Genomic DNA, 21894 nt, shown 5'->3' with positions numbered 1-21894 from the left:
CTTCTTTCTGTTTTCAAAACATTCTTCTGGTATTTGAAGGGCATTATTCCCGGTGAAACTCTTCAGATACCTATGTGACCTTTGTCCATCTTCACTTCTTCTGTTTTCAAAAACCATTAACTGTTTATCATATATATTCAACTGTTATCAACAAAACAACAAAAATACTGTTGAGGCTCTGTACATACTTCTTCAATGGCCTCCACTCCATCCAGGTTAGGCTTTACAAGCTTTCAATTTACAGTCTTTATTTAAATTACTGTCAAATATAAACTGTGCATATATTAGTTTAGAACTGCGTTTGAGTATAAACCTTAGGACAGTTAAACTATATATATATTATAGGAATATGACCTAGGATTGAGAATGTCTTCCCGGTGAAGGCTCTTTCCTAATTAGAGATCTGTAGTTCAAACCCCCAAGATGAATTATTCCCGGTGAAACATCTTGGCAAAAACCTTAGAATCCAAATAATAGGACACATCCACCCAAAGAGGAATTATTCCCGGTGAAACCTCTTACCCATTTGCTTAGAGCCAAAATAAGTTCAAAACTACATAGCTTTCTCTTGTGCTATAACAAGGACCCTCGATTAGCCTCCTCTTGGGCTTTGTACAAGGACCCACAGGCTTCTTAAAAGCATTTCCAGCTTCCTCTTGAGCTTGTATACAAGGACCCATCAGGTTTCTTATAAACATAGGAACAGGTCTTTAGTCACCTTTTAGCCTACCCTGGTGAGTTTCTTCCAATTTAAACCAGACTTTAAACAAGCTAAGTTTGTCTCAATTTCACATTGAGTACATTTTTGGAATGAGAGACATGGACAGTCTCTGTCACCCTTATCTTCATCAATCTTCCTTAGCAGAGTCTAGGATCCATGTTTGATCATCCTCAGCATTGAGTCAGCCTTCATCTTGGGCTTTAAACAAGAAGTCTCACTAGATAATCTTTCTGCCAATCCTTTCATCCCTTAATAATTAATGGAGTGCTACCCAAATCAATCACTTTAGTCAAAATCCCTGGAAAGGGTTAGCCTCCAACATCTGTCTAAAATGTCAAATCCCTGGAAAGGGTTAGCTTCCACACATTCCTTCATTTTAATAAAAACCCCTGGAAAGGGTTAGCCTCCAAAGTCAATTATTAAAAAAATCAATAAATAAAGATTCATTTCTCTTAGGAGATAATTTCCCCAAAAGAGTCAAAACCCCTGGAAAGGGTCAGCCTCCAAAAAACATGATAAAGTCAGTCTTTTAACAGACAAATTCACCAGCTGAGTCAAAATCCCTGGAAAGGGTTAGCTTCCAAAGAAAAACAGTCTTTTAATAAATAAAACCTCCTCAGTAGAGTCAAAACCAACAAAAACAGTTAGCCTCAACCTTGGGCTTCATACAAGGCACCCAAACAATAAAACTCCCCTGTCAAGAGTCAGCCTCAACCTTGGGCATTGTACAAGGCAGATAATAGAGTCTCCCCAGTGAGTCCTTCATCACTCAGTAGCCACAACCTTGGGCTTTGTACAAGGCAGATAAACCATATCTTTCATGTGTCAAAGATTCCTAACACTTAGGATCTTTCCCCATATAGTCATCCATACTTAATTCATTTAAGAGTCCGCCACAACCTTGGGCTTTGTACAAGGCAGAAAATAGTGTTTTTCCCTAGCTACAGTCAGCCACAACCTTGGGCTTTGTACAAGGCATATAAAATAGAGTCATTCATTCAATTATCCTCAACAGTCAGCCACAACCTTGGGCTTTGTACAAGGCACATAAATAGAGTCTCCCTAAGTAGAGTCAGCCTCAATTCTGGGCTTTGTACAGAACACAAAAATACCCTGTAATTAATCCCCAGTGGAGTCATCTCCCAGAGTCAATAATTAATTAATCAATCAAAAAGCCTCAAGCTTGGGCCTCATACAAGCCAGCTAAAGTCAAATCTTTTATACAGTAGATAGACATAGCTTATCTCCATAGAGAGATATTTTTACTACTCTACCACATTCAAACAAACAAACATTTCATTTCAATTTTAATCAAGTCTCCCATTTAGGATTTTGAAAGGCATGAGCTGGCAGTAAAACCCAGACATGTGGTAACTTTCCCTAATTTGGATGAGCATCTTTCTTTCATTTAAGAGGCATTTGACTGGTATACTTGCACATACACAAGTAAGGTCCCCCTCTTGAATGAAATGAATTCAGTTATTCTGTCACTCCTTTAAATGTTTGTGGTAGAATAGTACAAATACCTCTCTGTAGAGATAATTTCATGTCTCTTTATTGTAAACAGAGATTTAATTCCAAGCTTCAACCTTGAGCTTCAAACAAGGCACCAAAAACAATTAATTTCCCTAGTTAGTTCCCCGAACTACATTAAGCTCTGACTTCCACTAGGGATATGTAGGCATGAGGTTCATAAGGAATCTCAGCGAGCTAATAAAATACCAAAAATAGTCAGTTTGTCTGTCTGTCTGTCTTTTAAAATCAATTCAATTCCTTCTCCTAATACAAAGGAGAAACTTTCCCAATCATTAGCAGCAAACACAATCACAATGACACAGAGAAGGTTCCTGTAGAGTACTACAGATATGTAGGGTGTTTAAACACTTCCCTATGTATAACCGACCTCCCGGACTCCAGAATTTCTAGTCTAGGTGTAGAATCCCCACACTTAGCAAACTCCTAGGGTTTAGTTGAGATCTTTTTTCCCCTTTCCTACTCGTAGGACAAATAAGAAAGTTCGTGTGATATCGTAGGAAGAACTGAAATAAAATTCATCCCACCACGGGCGCATTCTCCTTCCAAATTTCGCGTGAAGGGTTTAGTGTGCCGTCCTCCCAAGTGAAACGGGGAGGTAAAGAAAACGACCACCACACTCGATTCGGATGAAAAACCACCAATCTCCACTTTTTCTTCTTTTCCTCTTCTTCTTTCTCTCTTCCCTTTCTTTCTCTCTTCTTTCCTTTTCTGTTTTTCTTTTTCTTTCTTTCTATCCTTTTTCCCTTCTTATCTCTTCTCCCACAAATATCTCTTAGCCACTTTACAAAATATCTCACTTTACGGTCCAAACTCAATTGCTCAGAAAAACCCCAAAACACAGAATATTACCTTAATAATATTTCTAGTACCAAAAATATGAAAACCTTCAATTAAATATTAGTCCGCCATCCCGAACTAATATCGACTGAAACAACTCCAAAAACGGTAAAATTCCAATAAGCGTCACAAACGTCCAAATTAAGCATATACTTATTTTCCGGGCGTTACAACTCTCCCCCACTTAGAACATTTCCGTCCTCGGAAATATCCCAAACACAAACAAACTTGGATACGCTCTCGCATCCGACTAACCAACTATCAAGCCACGGAAGCAACGACACAATCAGCACCAACAACGAATCACTCTAGCTAAAAGTAAAACAACCAAAACACAACAACGACAACGAGATGCAATGCCCATACAATGCACTCATCGACTAACACCAAAACACAAGAAATAATCAAGACACATACAACAACCCGGTCGCACAACATCCAAATAACCATGCCAAGACATAGCAGTCAAACATGTAACCAAAACATCTGGTGGTCTTATAATTCCTACCACATCCACTGTCCATAATTTGAACTCTAACAATTCATACACACACGAACCGCGTCATTTCACGCTTCCGATGTGCACTCTGATTTCCCACAACAAACAGACTTACCAATTTCATATCCAACTTCCAGCTCTTTCTAGTATTCACCAGAAACTCATTGTTCTCTCTTAACATACTCAACCTCTTAATCTGCTGTGTCAGCTCGCACACCAGACAAAAGTCTTTGTATTATCCAAACAAAGGAAAAAAGCTAATCCAAACACATCCTTGTTTCACAACACAAGCCCTCATAGATCCTTAAGTGACCAAATCGCCCTCTCAGTTTGACCATCCGTTTGAGGATGATAAGCAAAACTCAAACGTAACTTCGTACCAAAAGTACTTTGCGAACCTTCTCAAAATTTCAGAAATAAACCTCAGATCTCAATCTGAACAATACCTTTCGAAACACCATGCAAACAAATAAACCAGCAAACAATTTTATCAACATACCACTCGCCAGTACTTCCATCGGTTAATCCATTCTTATCGAAATAACGTGAGCAGATTTCGTCAATATATCCACAATGACCCAAATCGCCTCACAATTACTCGACGTCCTCGGCAAACCAGAAACAAAATCCATAGAAATGCTATTCCACTTCTACTCAGGAATGGATAACAGTTACATGAAACCAGACGACTCCTGACAAGTCAAACACAAATAAATAAATACCTTCATATCCTTATTCATTACCTTGCCACTAAAAATGACCTTCTCAAATCTTGATACATCTTAGTAGCATCAGGATGAATACTCAAATCACTACGACGCACTTCATCCAAAGTCCTCTTTTCAAATCCGAACATTAGGAATACAAACTTGATCATGACATCCCTTGACATTGCTCTTATCAATCCGAAGATCACCATCTTTATCTTTGACTAATAAATGTCATCTTATCAACCCATTCAAATCCGATTTCTGACCTTTTCTAATCTCATCAAGAATACCATAAGTAAGCTTTCACATATAAAGCTCAACGCCTGAAGAAGTCTCTTTACAAACCCAACTCAAATCTCACAACTGTTTCGAATATCACAATACTCGAATCATCGACATAGACGTATGCAATGGTTTCTCATATTCAACTCGTTCTGATCAAACAAATACTTCAAACTCTTGTAGTCACTTACACACACAAATCTCGATCCGAATAATTAGTGCCTTCAAATTTCCCAAACAGAAATAACAACTTCCAACTCTAAATCTTGTGACAAATAAATCCTTTCAAAAATCTTAACTTGCATAAAAGCATAAACCACCACTTACCCCTTGAACATTCACTTCACTCAACCAAAAACTCACATAAGGAAACTTAGCAAACAACTTCTTCTTCCCAACACGGACAAAACAATTATCAAGTACTTAGCATGATCATTTTCACACTGATGATACCTATACCTCAAATCAAACTTGCAAAACAAACAAGCTCAAACCAATTTGATCCATCAAAATATCAATCCTCGAAAGTGGATACTTTTCCTTAATTGTCACTTTTCTCAATTGTCTAAAATCGACACAAAGCCTCGTAGAACCTTCCTTCTTAACCAACAAAACACATGCACCCTACGGCAACATGCTCGAACAAACAAACCTCTTCTCAAGAAAATCCTTAAGTTGACTCCTCAACTCTTTCAACTCAGAAGTTGGCATCCGATACGGAACCCTCGACAAAACAATAGTTCTAGGAACTAAATCCGTCAAAATAGAACTCCCAGACGAAATTCCCCTTTTTCTACGACGAATCACTTAAACCTTCAAGAAACACTTATACAAATGCACAACTATCCGCAATTCCCACAATTGCTCTTTCTCAAGAACATCCAAAGTCGTCGACAACATAAACAACGTCGTACCACCTTGCACCGACTCATTCACTTCCAATATTATCAAACTAGCCAGATAAGCCTATCACGTCCAATACGATCCCGTCCACTATCAACAAGAGATTAAGGGTGATCAAGTCCTCAATTTGTCAATAGGTAGCCGACAATCATAATAGAGTATAAACTATCAGTACCAACATTAATAATATTCTTTTCCAACTTTTGCTCATAGCACAGAAGCACTATGATTCCATAATTCACAAATCTCTCAAGATCATATGAACCAGCTAACACCGACGTCCGGTAGCTACGTACCAAAACACTTCTAACAACATCTCAAAACAAAATTCCTGAGATCCTACTTATTTCTTCATACTCCTAATTCTTACTCGAGTTCCAAAACGTTTCCAACAACGTCACTTCACACAAGGCTACTCAAACAACAACTTCACAGTCCATCAGTAGCGTTAGAGCATCACAACTCTCAAAATTCCATTCTTTGGAAATAACCAAAATCTACTCTGAGACACTCCAACTTGATTAACAACCAAAGTCTTAAGTCCAAGTCACCTTCACTTCAGAAAACAACAAATTCCAACAACACTAGTACTGCTGCCCTCAGTAGCATACTAACATCTTGCAACTGAAACATATCCGAGAAGCATATCTTCTCCCCCACTTAGCTTCAAACCACTCCTGCACACAACTGACTAGAGGCACAACAAGTACTGACAGTGCTCCTCACGCTTATCACGTACTGAGGAATTAAACAACATTAGACAACACTGGACGGACAGACCGACCTGCTCTGATACCACTAATGTAACACCCCAATTCTACCCAAAGCATTTAGGCAAGAAAATATCAGAGTATTTAAAATTTCATACAACACAATTAGGATGTTACACTAAGTAACCAAACAAACACCTAGAAAACAAACGGACATCAGCGATGCCAAAAGCATACAACACCTGCCAATAAAACGATACATAACACATGGAAGATATGAACATATATATATATATATATATATATACACATATAGCTCTCGCTCTCAAAGAGGAGGTTTCCAAAATAAAGCGTTTACTATACACATCAGCACATCATCACATATACATGTTCAAAGAGTCATATACAAATAAATAACAACAGACTCCCGACTCCCCGGTGTTACGTATCAGAGCGACCGACAAGACCAACTGGAGAGCTACCTCTTCCAAAAGACTCCCAAAGCGGCTAATCTGCAGGATGCCACTCAAGCATCAAATCAGCAGAAGGGTGAGAATATAATTCATAATGAAAGCATGACAATTATAGTAATGCCAACAAGTATCATCAATAATCATACAACAAAGTAATCCACTAAGTCAACCACAATCAATATATAAGTAATGCGACACATGAATGATAACATAAATTATAAAGACTGACGATGATGAATGAGACTCGACTATGCATATGCATGTGGTACCAAATCCGGAGTAAAACTCCTCCTTGTCATTATGACAAATACACCTGCCGAGCATTATGCTGGGACTTTTTTCCACTAAGGAAGCCCGCAGGCTGTCGTCATCGAGCACGCAGCTCCCACTGATGACCTCTTGCCACTCAGGCTCATTCCGTTACCGAGCATTAAGCCCCTACTGGTAACCATGCCCGCATGCCATCTGTTAACAACATTCCACCATTAACGTATTGAAATGTTATGCTGTGCAAATATATGACTCTATTACACGACAACAACATCATCAACAATATAACACGATCATACACTCACGTTACATCGTTTATATTCTATCCAAAAGGATACATCACCAATTAATAACATCGTTATCAATTACATCACACCATAATTACCACACAGGCATTAATAAGCATACAACACACATTCACCATCAAAACATACTGGCCACGTCGGCATAGATGAACGTATAACACACTTATACACATCAAATTAATATTGGCCATCGGCCCACAACTTCATCAATACATCATCAACAAGTTGTAATAACAACAATTCAACAATGATAGTACATCATTCTCATAACAACAATTACTTGCCATAAGGCCACACATCATGTTAACAACAAACAACCAAACATCGTTACATATCAAGAATGAACATTCATTAATGCATAACACATACGAACATGCATTCATGTTAATCCACACATCAACAACAATTGCAACCAAGCACTAAGATTATTTACCAATCATATTGCGCATATAAATAATTATGTGTTTTCATCAACAACAATTAAAACCAAGTAATCACAAGATAACCAAGTCTATACTATCATATAGAACATCCAACTAGCTTCCTAACGCTTCGAACGGCGTATAAAACAGAGTTACAGATCAAAAGTTACAAGGTTTCAAAGTTTGGAAAGTTGAACATACTACACAATTCATCACTTGATTCTAATAAAAATAATAGGAGACTACATCCTATGAATCATTTAATTAGATAATAGTATAGTTCATTGCGTTAGCTTTCCAACGCTTCAAACGACGACAAAATCGGAGTTACGGTCCAAGAGTTACGAAGTTTCAAAGTTTTGGAAAAACAGAAAATGCTGTTGGCCGCTCAGCGGGCCTCTTAGGCCGCTAAGCGGAAATTCCAGAAACGGACCAACGAAAACTCCGCTCAGCGGGCCTGAGGCCGCTTAGCGGACCTGAGAAAAACCAGAAAAAACCCAGCACGAACAGAACTGTCTCAAGCCCCTTATACCCACCAAAACCACTCCAAAACATCATTATAACACCAATACAACACATACATACCATATAAACAACATAACATCCAACTTTCATGGTTGATTCATCAATCTTTCTCAAAACCTAACATTTTCTCCAACTTCAATCAAGCCATAGAAATGGAAAACAAACATGATCAATCATCCTAACACAACAAGGATATGATTCTATACAAAATACCAACCATGACATGTTTGAATCTTGCTATATCATGAAAACCTCACAACTTCTTACAAAACAAGAAAAATGGAAAATATGGGAAGGATGAAGAAGATGAACAAGAACAAAAACAAGAACAAGACTATAAGAATCATACATCCAAGATAAATTAGATTCACCCCCTTACCCGACTATAGCGACTATCAGAACTCGATTCGGATGAAAAACCACCAATCTCCACTTTTTCTTCTTTTCCTCTTCTTCTTTCTCTCTTCCCTTTCTTTCTCTCTTCTTTCCTTTTCTGTTTTTCTTTTTCTTTCTTTCTATCCTTTTTCCCTTCTTATCTCTTCTCCCACAAATATCTCTTAGCCACTTTACAAAATATCTCACTTTACGGTCCAAACTCAATTGCTCAGAAAAACCCCAAAACACAGAATATTACCTTAATAATATTTCTAGTACCAAAAATATGAAAACCTTCAATTAAATATTAGTCCGCCATCCCGAACTAATACCGACTGAAACAACTCCAAAAACGGTAAAATTCCAATAAGCGTCACAAACGTCCAAATTAAGCATATACTTATTTTCCGGGCGTTACAATCTGCTTTGTCTTTGATGAAAAGTTTAAAAGATATGACATCTCAGGGGGGTCAAAATTAGGGTATGACATATTGCACTAAATGAATCCACCAAAAATTGTTGAAATAATCTTTTAGAAAACAATAATGTTGACTGATTTGTATCTCTTTGTTGAATTTTGTATGCAACCCATTCTTTTTGTGTGACAAACTTCCTTTTTGAAGTGGACGTATTAGTATCTTCATTATATGGAATATCTTTTCGAAACTCATCTTCTCCTCTAGGTAATAGAAGTGGATATTGTAATGGTAAATATGCTGGCTCAAATACAGAAATACGTTGCAACAATCCAGATTGAGTCTCAACAATAACATCTCTATCAAAGTCTACTGAATCAAAATCACCAACAACCAATGCTGCCACCTCTGAAGCTGTTGGAAGATTGTATCGTCGACCATCACAACCTCTCTTTCTTAATATTCTTAACTTCATAGTTGGAGCATTTTGTTTTGTTATGGTGTCTCGAATTATCCTATATGTTTTGACATAGGGATTGAAATTATCAAGAACTTCCCTTATATCGCTAACAATTGTTGATTTCAACTCAAAGTCTTCACCATCCATTCTATAATATATGAAAAAATAATTGGTGGTTATATGTAATTGAAGTGGTGTTTATCAATAATCTTAAAACAAAAATATAATAAGCTCAAGGTTCGATATGATAATTATGACTATGAAACTATACAAATGAGTGTAATTACCTGACAACGGCCATTCTGTTAGCTATTTCATTATCAGTGTCGTAGATGTATAGTTGAGAAAAATTTGGTTGGTTCCCTGGTAAAGGCAACAAACTTTCAATTTGATGAAAGTTTTCACCATTCATCACAAATATTGGTGGTGCATTACCATTATTTATTTCCTTATTTATTTTTCCTCCCATAGAGGTGAAAGCAAACATACTATTGAAAGATCTAATATTTTCCAAAAAGAATTTACTCCTTCTGTCATGTTTGTGATACAAATCATGCAAAGATTGAGGAAGACTGGGGTATGGAGCAATTAGAATCTTGCCTTGCATGCAACACATTGAAAATTTTGGTGTCAGTGGTCTATACTATTTTTGAACGCGTTCGTCATACCACATCAATGCACCACAGAATTCACAAACACATATTGGGTGACCCATATTTAAATATTGCGAATCTACAATTTATACAAAACAAAAAATTAACAATTTTATTTGCCAAATAGTCAATTTTAATATTGGCAAGATATCTTTAACAATATAATGTAGCAATATTATGTAGATATAAAATTTTGAACCTGAGTTAGCAGTATCATCTAATTGTTCATTGTCAATTTCTAACGGAAATTGAATCCCTAAAATAAGTAAACATATTTTTACAATGTTAAATATACATATAATAGGTTTTTAAATCATAGATTTGAGAATATTGTAATATTACTTTAAATAAATATTTTGATTAAATTACCTGAATTAGAAGGTACATTCGACTCTTCTCCATTTGTCATGCATACCATGGTGTTTAACTCATTATCATTTTCCACCATTGACATAATGTCTGAAAGTTAAAAGGTAAATTCGTTTTAATTAATTAAGTTCAATAAGAGTAAAATATTCTACAAAATGATACTAATCTAATTTGTGTAAATAAATACAATATCATTGACAATTTGTAATTGAAAAAGAATTCTTAGAAGAAAATAAACTACAATATTAGACTATGTAAATATAAATTTTTAAATGTTAAAAATATATATCCTTTAAATAAATATTTTTATATAAAAATACCTAAATTAGAAGGTATATCCGACTCTTCTCCATTTGTGATGGATACCATGTTGTTGTACTCATTATGATTTTCAATAGAAGAATCAATTTCTGAAAGATAAAAGACGAATTATTTTTAATTACATTAAAAATTACGTATTTTAAGATTTGAATATATTTTATAATATTTAAATTTACCCATATTTTGTAATGTGATTTTTTTAATACGTTTCAAATCAAGTTGTTGCTTCCTTTTGAGCCAATTGAAACGTTGAATTTCTGCATCATTTTCTCCATGTTGCTTTTCTGTTTTATAGCGGGAAATAAGACACTTTATCAACTTAAAACAAATATAAAGATATAAAGATATTAAAGATGTAATAATATAATTAATATTATAAAAAATATTTATAAAATAAAGTGCTGTTATTTTTACAGATTTTATTATATTCTTGAATATTTAAATTTACCTATCTTTGAAGGTTAAATAACTTAATACAATTGCTAATTTAATGCTTTGATTTTATAAACAAAAATTTATCGTCAATTTAATACGTTTGATTTTTCAAATAAATTTGTTAATTTAGTGTGTTGATACTATAAATTTTTTTATATAAAATACAATATTAGACTATTTTTATATATTTTTTTAAATGTTAAAAATATATATCCTTTAAATAAATATTTTTCATATAAAAAAAATACCTGAATTAGAAGGTATATCTGACTCTTCTCCATTTGTGATGGGTACCATGTTGTTGTACTCATTATGATTTTCAATAAAAGAATCAATGTCTGAAAGTTGTTGCTTCCTTTTGAGCCGATTGAGACGTTGAATTTCTTCCTCATTTTTTCCATGTTGATTTTTTGTTTTAGAGTAGAAAATAACACACTTTATCTATTTAAAACAAATATAAAATGTAAAGATATTAAAAATGTGATGATATAATTAATATTTTAAAAAATAAAAAATATTTATAAAATAAAGTGTTGTTATTTTTACAGATTTTAATATATTTTTGAATATTTAAATTTACCCATCTTTTGAAATGTGTTTTTTTTAATACGTTTCAAATCAAGTTGTTGCTTCCTTTTGAGCCGATTGAGACGTTGAATTTCTGCCACTCCAAGTTGCTTTTCTGTTTTAGAGTGGAAAATAACACAGTTTAAAAGTTAAAACAAATATAAAATATAAATATATTAAAAATGTGATGATATAATTAATACTATAAAAATATTTATAAAATAAAGTGTTGTAAAATGGAAAGTTGTTAAATTTAATAGTAGTGCATGTATATACCCATATCAAATTTGGTATTATAGTGAATGAACAGTGAAGAATTAGTAGTATGTGTTGTTATTGAAAAGAGAGATTTTGTTTTGTTTTTTAAAGAATTTTAAGTTGCTTATATTATAAAAGAAATGAAATATAATAATAATTGTTACTAATTTTATGTTTAGTAACTGAAATAAGAAAATAATTATAATAGTAACTGAAATATATAAATAATTAATTTTATTATTTTTAAAGTTTATAAGTTTTGGGACTTAGCGAGCCGGTATGCGACATGATAAGTATCCATTTGGGAGAGAACCTGGAGTATCATCATTGAAGGAAGTCGTGGTAAGATTTCTTAGAATGGTAGTGTTTCCAGAAACCAAGGACAAACGTGGAGGGTCTAGGGCTTATGTTGAGTAAGGATAAGTTTGGTAGACATGAGGAACGAGAAATATCCAACTAGGTATGGATTGCCATCCGTTTCGAAGCTACATAGACTCAGTGCAGAACAGTAAAGATTGGAAACCTCAAAAGGATCGTTTTCTAGGTACGTCCAGACAGAGTACCAGGAAAGGTGTGCTATATGAGACCTAAGGTTTTCAATCGAGGACAGTAAAGCACGAGTTTATTAGCATATTGTATTTTCTTGGATGGAACGAAACTCATACAAAATCGTAAGTTTTATTCAAAGAAGCAATGTAAAGGACATTACATCCCCCTCGTTGGAGGAAGATGCCTGGAGCTTGTTTTCATGATGATAGTAAAGAATTCGAGGACGGATTCTATTTAAGAGGGGAGAATGTAACATCCCTATTTCTAGAAGCATGAGAACTAAACTATAAGACCTATTAATATTGAGAATGGTTAAGAGGGATGGATAGAAGTATGACATTAAGAGAAGATTAGTTAGAATCAAAGGATTTGGTTAGAATAGAACTAAGTGGCATCTTAGTAAATATTTCATAGTTGAAGGGTAGTATGGTCACTCCACTCTCAAGAATGGGACTTAAGGACTTGTGTGGTTGCAATACTTCATTAATGTATTTCCAAACTCAGAATTGGTGGGAGAGCTAGAGAGAGGACGTGAGGCAAGAGGAAGAAGGAAATTGTCAACTCAAGTTCATCCTCCATTGATGCATGCATGAGGTTTGGATGGTTTAGGATGAAGAGCCATGATCAAGTGTAAAGAACAAGGTTGTAATCATCTCTATTCTTCCATCATCAAGTCAGAATCTTCTTCACATCTTCATCAAGTTCAGATTATGGAGGTGAGTTCCATTAGTTAGAACCTTGGGTAGAGTTTGGGAATAATGCATGATTTGGGAAATAAGGGTTTAGGTTGTGATAAATCCTTTGCATGTTGATTAAATGCCGAAAATCATGTTCCTATACTGATAATTTGTGCCTGGGGTTGTTTTATATGTTGAGGTTTGGATTGGGATGGATTAGGATGTGTTGGAACTGGTATATTGCGAGAAAAATGTGATTTTTGCTTCTGGTTCAGTAAGCAATCGATTGCAGGGGTCAAGCAATCGATTGCACTGTGAAAATTTGACATTCTGCGCTTCTGGTTCAGCGAGCAATCGATTGCACACTGGTGCAAATCGATTTCACCTGACAGAAAATTATTCCTTTATTGTTTCGACCATAACTTGAGTTCTACAACTCGAAACAAAGCCCGGTCGGAAGCGTTGGAAAGGTCTTTTAATGATCTTTATGAATATGCTTAGATATAATGCTTTTAATTGATTTAAAATTTATGGCAAATGGATGTTTAGTTACATGATGTCGGATTAACATTTATAGAATTAAGAAATGTATGTTTAATTCCCCGAGTGCGGTTCCGTTCCATGTCGGGAATCGGAAGCCTCTTTGTTATGAGACTAATGTGTGTTCATGTACGTTCTAAATAATTATATGGTCTGATTATTTTTAATATATTCCATGATCGAAACATATTTAACTCACATGTGACAAGTATGTACAAATGACATGATATTTATACGATGGATTTTTGTCTAATATTATGTGCATATAATACAATGTAAATTGTTTTCTCGTCGTTCCGGTTGGACGTTCGGATGCTTGATTTTTGTGAACTTGCCTTGGTTGAATATGCGTGAATCGGAGTATAACCGTACTACTAGGATAGTAAATCCTGTTTACCCACTATGTGGATGCCCATTGGTAGCCCGTGTGGCGTTTGTGATATGTATTATATACCATGGATGATTTGGCTTTTATGCCTGTTGTATATACGTGTCTATATCCGTATATTTTGCGTTACCTGAGCTACTATTGCGGTGGAAGCAAGTGAGGGTCTTTAATGGCGTTTCCCACTTGGTAACTCACCTGCGTGATTAGTATGGTAAGTGGGTGATGCCACGTAGGCAATCACTGAATTACTTGCCTCTAGTAACGTCAATTAGACAATGTTACTAGGCTTTCGCCCGGTGGGTTTGTACGTCGAAAATGACATATTGCACCTGTTTACTCACCTGCGTACAGAGGATGAATACCATTGCAGTGGAAGCAAGACCGGGGTCTTTAATGGTGTTTCCCACTTGGTAACTCACTGGCGTGCTTGGTGATGAGGTTGTAAATGCCACGTAGGCAATGGTACAATTTAACTCATCTCGAGTGGAATTCCATATAGGAATGACTCGAATTCATCGTGCGGTGTGCTTGTGCAAGTCTTTCGACATATATGTACTTGGATACTCACCGAGGGTACGTGGCAGAGGTAGCCTAGTCAGATGGGTATAACTCCTTGATTCCTCACATAAGGATGTGAGTTTGCATATTGTGAATTGTTGTTTTATTGAACGCCTCATTGGATAGTTAAGGGACTTCCAATTGTGGTGATACCCTTGTTTGTATTTGCACCTAAACGTGAGGCATAACCCCGGATTCTAGGTGAATCCGTTTATGATGCATGCACCCTGTAGAACCGAGTGAACCCGTAAGATAGGGGAACTCACTGAGATTTAGTAATCTCACCCCATTCCAATTTTTTTTCAGGAACAGGTTATAAGTGTTAGATTTGCTAGATGATCGGTTTCGAAGCTACAGATGTGCAGAAGGCAGGAAGACCTCTGTAGAAGTTACCTTTCCGCTGTGCAATGATGGAGACAAGCTTCTTGGATACTCTATAATTAAGATTTAAGTTGTATTCAGTTTTTTTCGATTCTTGTCTTTCACCTAGTTTTTATGTTTCTTGTATCATAAATAACATTACTGCATATTATTCTAGACATATATGTACGGGGTGAAAGACAAGAATTGGAAAAAACTGAATACAACATAAATCTTAATTATAGAGTATCCAAGAAGCTTGTCTCCATCATTGCACAGCGGAAAGGTAACTTCTACAGAGGTCTTCCTGCCTTCTGCACATCTGTAGCTTCGAAACCAATCATCTAGCAAATCTAACACTTATAACCTGTTCCTGAAAAAAAAAATTGGAATGGGGTGAGATTACTAAATCTCAGTTAGTTCCCCTATCTTACGGGTTCACTCGGTTCTACAGGGTGCATGCATCATAAACGGATTCACCTAGAATCCGGGGTTATGCCTCACGTTTAGGTGCAAATACAAACAAGGGTATCACCACAATTGGAAGTCCCTTAACTATCCAATGAGGCGTTCAATAAAACAACAATTCACAATATGCAAACTCACATCCTTATGTGAGGAATCAAGGAGTTATACCCATCTGACTAGGCTACCTCTGCCACGTACCCTCGGTGAGTATCCAAGTACATATATGTCGAAAGACTTGCACAAGCACACCGCACGATGAATTCGGGTCATTCCTATATGGAATTCCACCCGAGATGAGTTAAGTTGTACCATTGCCTACGTGGAATTTACAACCTCATCACCAAGCACGCCAGTGAGTTACCAAGTGGGAAACGCCATTAAAGACCCCGGTCTTGCTTCCACTGCAATGGTATTCATCCTCTGTACGCAGGTGAGTAAACAGGTGCAATATGTCATTTTCGACGTACAAACCCACCGGGAGAAAGCCTAGTAACATTGCCTAATTAACGTTACTAGAGACACGTGGCATCACCCACTTACCATACTAATCACGCAGGTGAGTTACCAAGTGGGAAACGCCATTAAAGACCCTCACTTGCTTCCACCGTAATAGTAGCTCAGGTAACGCAAAATATACGGATATAGACACGTATATACAACAGGCATAAAAGGCAAATCATCCATGGTATATAATACATATCACAAACGCCACACGGGCTACCAATGGGCATCCACATAGTGGGTAAACAGGATTTACTATCCTAGTAGTACGGTTATACTCCGATTCACGCATATTCAACCAAGGCAAGTTCACAAAAATCAAGCATCCGAACATCCAACCGGAACGACGGGAAAACAATTTACATTGTATTATATGCACATAATATTAGACAAAAATCCATCGTATAAATATCATGTCATTTGTACATACTTGTCACATGTGAGTTAAATATGTTTCGATCATGGAATATATTAAAAATAATCAGACCATATAATTATTTAGAACGTACATGAACACACATTAGTCTCATAACAAAGAGGCTTCCGATTCCCGACATGGAACGGAACCGCACTCGGGGAATTAAACATACATTTCTTAATTCTATAAATGTTAATCCGACATCATGTAACTAAACATCCATTTGCCATAAATTTTAAATCAATTAAAAGCATTATATCTAAGCATATTCATAAAGATCATTAAAAGACCTTTCCAACGCTTCCGACCGGGCTTTGTTTCGAGTTGTAGAACTCAAGTTATGGTCGAAACAATTAAGGAATAATTTTCTGTCAGGTGAAATCGATTTGCACCAGTGTGCAATCGATTGCTCGTTGAACCAGAAGCGCAGAATGTCAAATTTTCACAGTGCAATCGATTGCTTGACCCCTGCAATCGATTGCTTACTGAACCAGAAGCAAAAATCACATTTTTCTCGCAATATACCAGTTCCAGCACATCCTAATCCATCCCAATCCAAACCTCAACATATAAAACAACCCCAGGCAAAAATTATCAGTATAGGAACATGATTTTCGGCATTTAATCAACATGCAAAGGATTTATCACAACCTAAACCCTTATTTCCCAAATCATGCATTATTCCCAAACTCTACCCAAGGTTCTAACTAATGGAACTCACCTCCATAATCTGAACTTGATGAAGATGTGAAGAAGATTCTGACTTGATGATGGAAGAATAGAGATGATTACAACCTTGTTCTTTACACTTGATCATGGCTCTTCATCCTAAACCATCCAAACCTCATGCATGCATCAATGGAGGATGAACTTGAGTTGACAATTTCCTTCTTCCTCTTGCCTCACGTCCTCTCTCTAGCTCTCCCACCAATTCTGATTTTGGAAATACATTAATGAAGTATTGCAACCACACAAGTCCTTAAGTCCCATTCTTGAGAGTGGAGTGACCATACTACCCTTCAACTATGAAATATTTACTAAGATGCCACTTAGTTCTATTCTAACCAAATCCTTTGATTCTAACTAATCTTCTCTTAATGTCATACTTCTATCCATTCCTCTTAACCATTCTCAATATTAATAGGTCTTATAGTTTAGTTCTCATGCTTCTAGAAATAGGGATGTTACAATATTTTTTAGATTGCTCCTACAAATGTGACTCTTTAATTTATTACGAAAAAATAAATATAATTTATATTAAAAAAATTATTGTCAATTTAATGCGTTGGTTTTTAAATATCATTCTTAATTTAATTTGTTGATTTTATAAACAATTTATATAAAAATAATTATCAATTAATGCGTTTATTTTATACAAATGATTATGATTTATTAAAAGTAGTAATTTATCTACCCAAGAGCACTTGGGTGAGATGGCAAGGATCTCTTCCAGCTTAACCAGAGGTCCTGGGTTCGATCCCGGCCCTGGGTACGCAGCAGTGTTAAATCTCTTGAGGGAGAGCTTTACCGCCTATATGGTCCTACCCGGCTCGAGGGATTAGTCTCTGCAGTTGCGCGCAGAGGATACCCCGGTTTATACCAAAAAAAAAAAAGTAGTAATTTATAAAAGTAGTAATTTATCTTTGTATCAAAAAAAAAGTAGTAATTTATCTTCTAAATTTTTAGGGTTTAATATACTTCACCCCCCTGCCAATATAGCGAGTTTTGGTTTACGCCCCCTGAAGTTTTTTTTTATTAAAGGCCCCTTATAAAATATAAATCCTGGATTTACCTAACCCTTTTACCACATTTGCTGACTGGGCTTTGAAGTATTGGCCACGGTGGCAATTGTTTGCTGACTGGGACAATTTCTTCAATATATGATTCTATGGTCCGTGGGCCCCCTAATTTTCTTCATTTCTGAAATTTTTTTCAGCTCCCATTGTTCTTCTTTTGTCTTCGTGTGTCCCGTTATCATTTTGTCAAAACAAACACAAACTTCTATTGCAAGAACTCTACAAGAGCAAAACACTAATATACTTCCCAAGAGCCGAGCATACCAGGTGCAAGTCGACCTCCTTCGAGCTTGCAATGATGAAAAGACAGCATGTGACTTGGAGCACAAAGTTTGGGATGCTGTGGCTGATGAAACTGCTTCTGCAGTAAGATTTGGATTTAAAGGTGCATCCTTTGATTAACACTTTTGCTTCCTTATCCTTAATGCACCTCACCTGGTTAAAGTCTTGTTTTAATTTTCCTTCTTTGAGCAATTCTATAGATACCCTGTTCTTATTCTTCTTCTTCTAAAACAGCCTCTATTTTTTCACCCTTTAATTAACCTTTGTTTTCTAGGATTTTAACTTAATCTTCTTATTTATTTTCATTTCAGTTTACACATCCATAACCTGTAGGAATGTTTTCTTATAACTTTTTTTTATAGTATACCGCCTACTCTCTAAAGATGCTTCTATATTTTCTTAAAACAAGCATTAGCTATAGTAAAATAAAAACTACAATAAAACTCATATACATACAGCCACTCTTTTGTTGTCAAATGTCTCTTAATTGCATTGATTGTAGAGATCACATTCTCTATTCATATATTTAGAAAAATAGACAACAACATTTTAAATATGGCAAAGACACTTAAAATATAATTAAATTGCTACTTTTCTAAACATCAATTATCATATCATACATTAATAACAAATACACACATTTTTATTTTTTATGAAACAAACAAAAGCATTATGCTAAATTTGTTATTTTTCTTTCCCTTTGATTAGATTCAAAACTATCAAATAAATAATTAATATTGAAAAGGGCACTTTAGTTAGATCTGTATGAGAAGTCGTTATCAGCTTAATAGCTAATTAAGTCTTTCAACCAATTGGCTCAATTGTAGATTTTGTTGGGGGTTGGAGTGATACCCCTTCATGGAGCATCGAGCGTGCTGGATGTGTTCTAAATATGGCAATAAGCTTAGAAGGTTCTCTTCCACTTGGCACCATCATTGAGACCACTCAAACACCAGGAGTATTAATTAGTGATGACACACACGAGCAGTTTTATATTGAGGATTATAAAACTATATGTGCACCATTTAATGTAGATGATCCATTAAAATATTTTCCTATAACATATTTATTATTAACAGCAATAATATCTTTTGTTTTGCTTTGTAGGTTCGACTTGCAAAGAAGGTCCTGCAGAAGGTGGTAATTAGATATCTTCGTCGTGATAACCTTCTTGTATCCAGTATCAAGCGCTTAGTAGTGCTCGCAAGGATTGGGAGAGAAGCTTTGATGAACGGCGACATTGATGAACTCGGCGAAATAATGTGAGATTGAAGTTGGTAATGGTGGTAGTGGTGGAGATGGAAGTTGGAGAGGTGATCGTGGGATAAAAGGGTAAAAACCCATGTCACCTTTTGCCACATATTCAATTAAGTCAAGTCCAGTCAGCAAATGTGGTAAAAGGGCTAGGTAAATCCAGGATTTATATTTTATAAGGGGCCTTTAATAAAAAAAAACTTCAGGGGGCGTAAACCAAAACTCGCTATAATGGCAGGGGGTGAAGTATATTAAACCCAAATTTTTATTTTGAAAATGTATTATTACTTTAAAAAATAAAAAATAAATAGTAAAAAATGTGAGTATTTCAAATAATTATAACTTATTTTTATATTAAAACATAACTTATTAATTAGTTCAATATTTATTCCAATTATATATTTTTTAGATTGCTCCTACAAAAGTGACTCTTTAATTTATTACGAAAAAAAATAAATATATGCAATATGTTAATTGAATAATTATGAGAAATCAATTTATTTTTCTCTAAATATTATCTATAAAAAAGAATTGATACCAATATAGTAAATATTTTTTAATTGTCATGAAATCATAATAGGAAGTTTTTATAAATGACTATAATGACATTGATTGACAAAATTTGAAGATGTGTGACCACTCGACAAAAAATGTTATATTGATGTGACACAAAAGGTTATAATGGATGAATAATAATGACATTGATGAATATAATATAACTGTCATTTAAATATTATTTCTAACAATTGTAATTATTTTTATTTTATCATTGGTAATAAATTGAAGGGTTAATAGTACTTTACCCCCCTGTAATATGAGTGTGTTTCGGTTTACCCCCCTACCGTTGCCAAAGGCAGGTTTTGGCAACGGTTTTTTTGAAAAAACCGTTGCCAAAAGGTAGGGAGAGGGCAAAAGCAAAATTCGCTAACATTACAGGGGGGTGAAGTACTATTAACCCTAAATTGAAATAACTAAAACTTTATATGTGTATAATTGTAATTGTAAATAAATCAAAATAAAGAAAATTTATGTTAATTTTTATTATTATTAATTAATAAAAAAGGGTTTTCTCTAGCCGCCCATGAAAACTCCGTAGAAACCTTCTACTTCAGCTTTCACGGCGTCACTGGGTCTCGTTTCGGATTGCGGAAGTGGAAGAAGCGTTTGTTTCAACCCCGTTTGTTTCAACCCTCTCTCTATCTGATGGTATTCTTGGCGGCACCCACTGAGTGTTTGGTCAATCATAATAGGGGCTGAAGTTAGTTCTTCTTCAAGTAGGAACAATTTTGACAGTATTACTCCGAAGGTGCTTTCAAGCACGGGAGTTTCCCTCTTGTTTTCACAGGTTTGTTTTAATTTTTCAGAGTTGTTATTATTCTGAATTTTATTTTTTATATAGTTTAGTATTTTTTTTAATATTTAATTTTATTGAAGTGTGAATGTTTTGAAATCAGGAGTGAAATCACTAGTACAAAAATGTTAATTTACACCCGTTTTTTATTAAATTTACACCCGTTATTTTTAATAAAAATCGGGTGTATATCCACAGGGTGAGAAATGTCTAACGAATTTACACCCGTTATTTTTAACAAAAATCGGGTGTAATTGAGCGTAATTACGTTTTTAATTACACCCGTTATTTTTAACAAAAATCGGGTGTAATTGAGCGTAATTACGTTTTTAATTACACCCGTTATTTTTAACAAAAATCGGATGTAATTGGGCGTAATTACGTTTTTAATTACACCCTGTTTTAATAAAAATCGGGTGTAATTGGACATAATTACGTTTTAATTACACCCTGTTTTAATAAAAATCGGGTGTAATTGAACGTAATTACGTTTTAATTACACCCTATTTTAATAAATATCGGGTGTAATTGGGCTTAATTATGTTTTAATTACATTCTATTTTAATAAAAATCGGATGTAAATATGTTCTTAATTACCCCCTATTTTAGTAAAAATCGGGTGTAAATACGCCATTTATGAATGAACAATTATTTTTATTTACACCCTATTTCATACACACCATTTAGTTATATTTCATTTTCAGT

At 35.0% G+C, this 21894-nt stretch overlaps 1 pseudogene; it reads right to left on the bottom strand.

The window, feature by feature from the left end:
• LOC131595100 (uncharacterized) overlaps nucleotides 1–14566 on the bottom strand; it is a 159117-nt pseudogene extending 144551 nt beyond the window's left edge.
• Nucleotides 14567–21894: the final 7328 nt, after the last annotated feature.

Source organism: Vicia villosa, linkage group LG1 (assembly GCF_029867415.1).
Source record: "Vicia villosa cultivar HV-30 ecotype Madison, WI linkage group LG1, Vvil1.0, whole genome shotgun sequence".
NCBI classification, from domain to species: Eukaryota; Viridiplantae; Streptophyta; class Magnoliopsida; order Fabales; family Fabaceae; genus Vicia; species Vicia villosa.
This window is presented reverse-complemented; position numbering and strand designations above follow the sequence as displayed.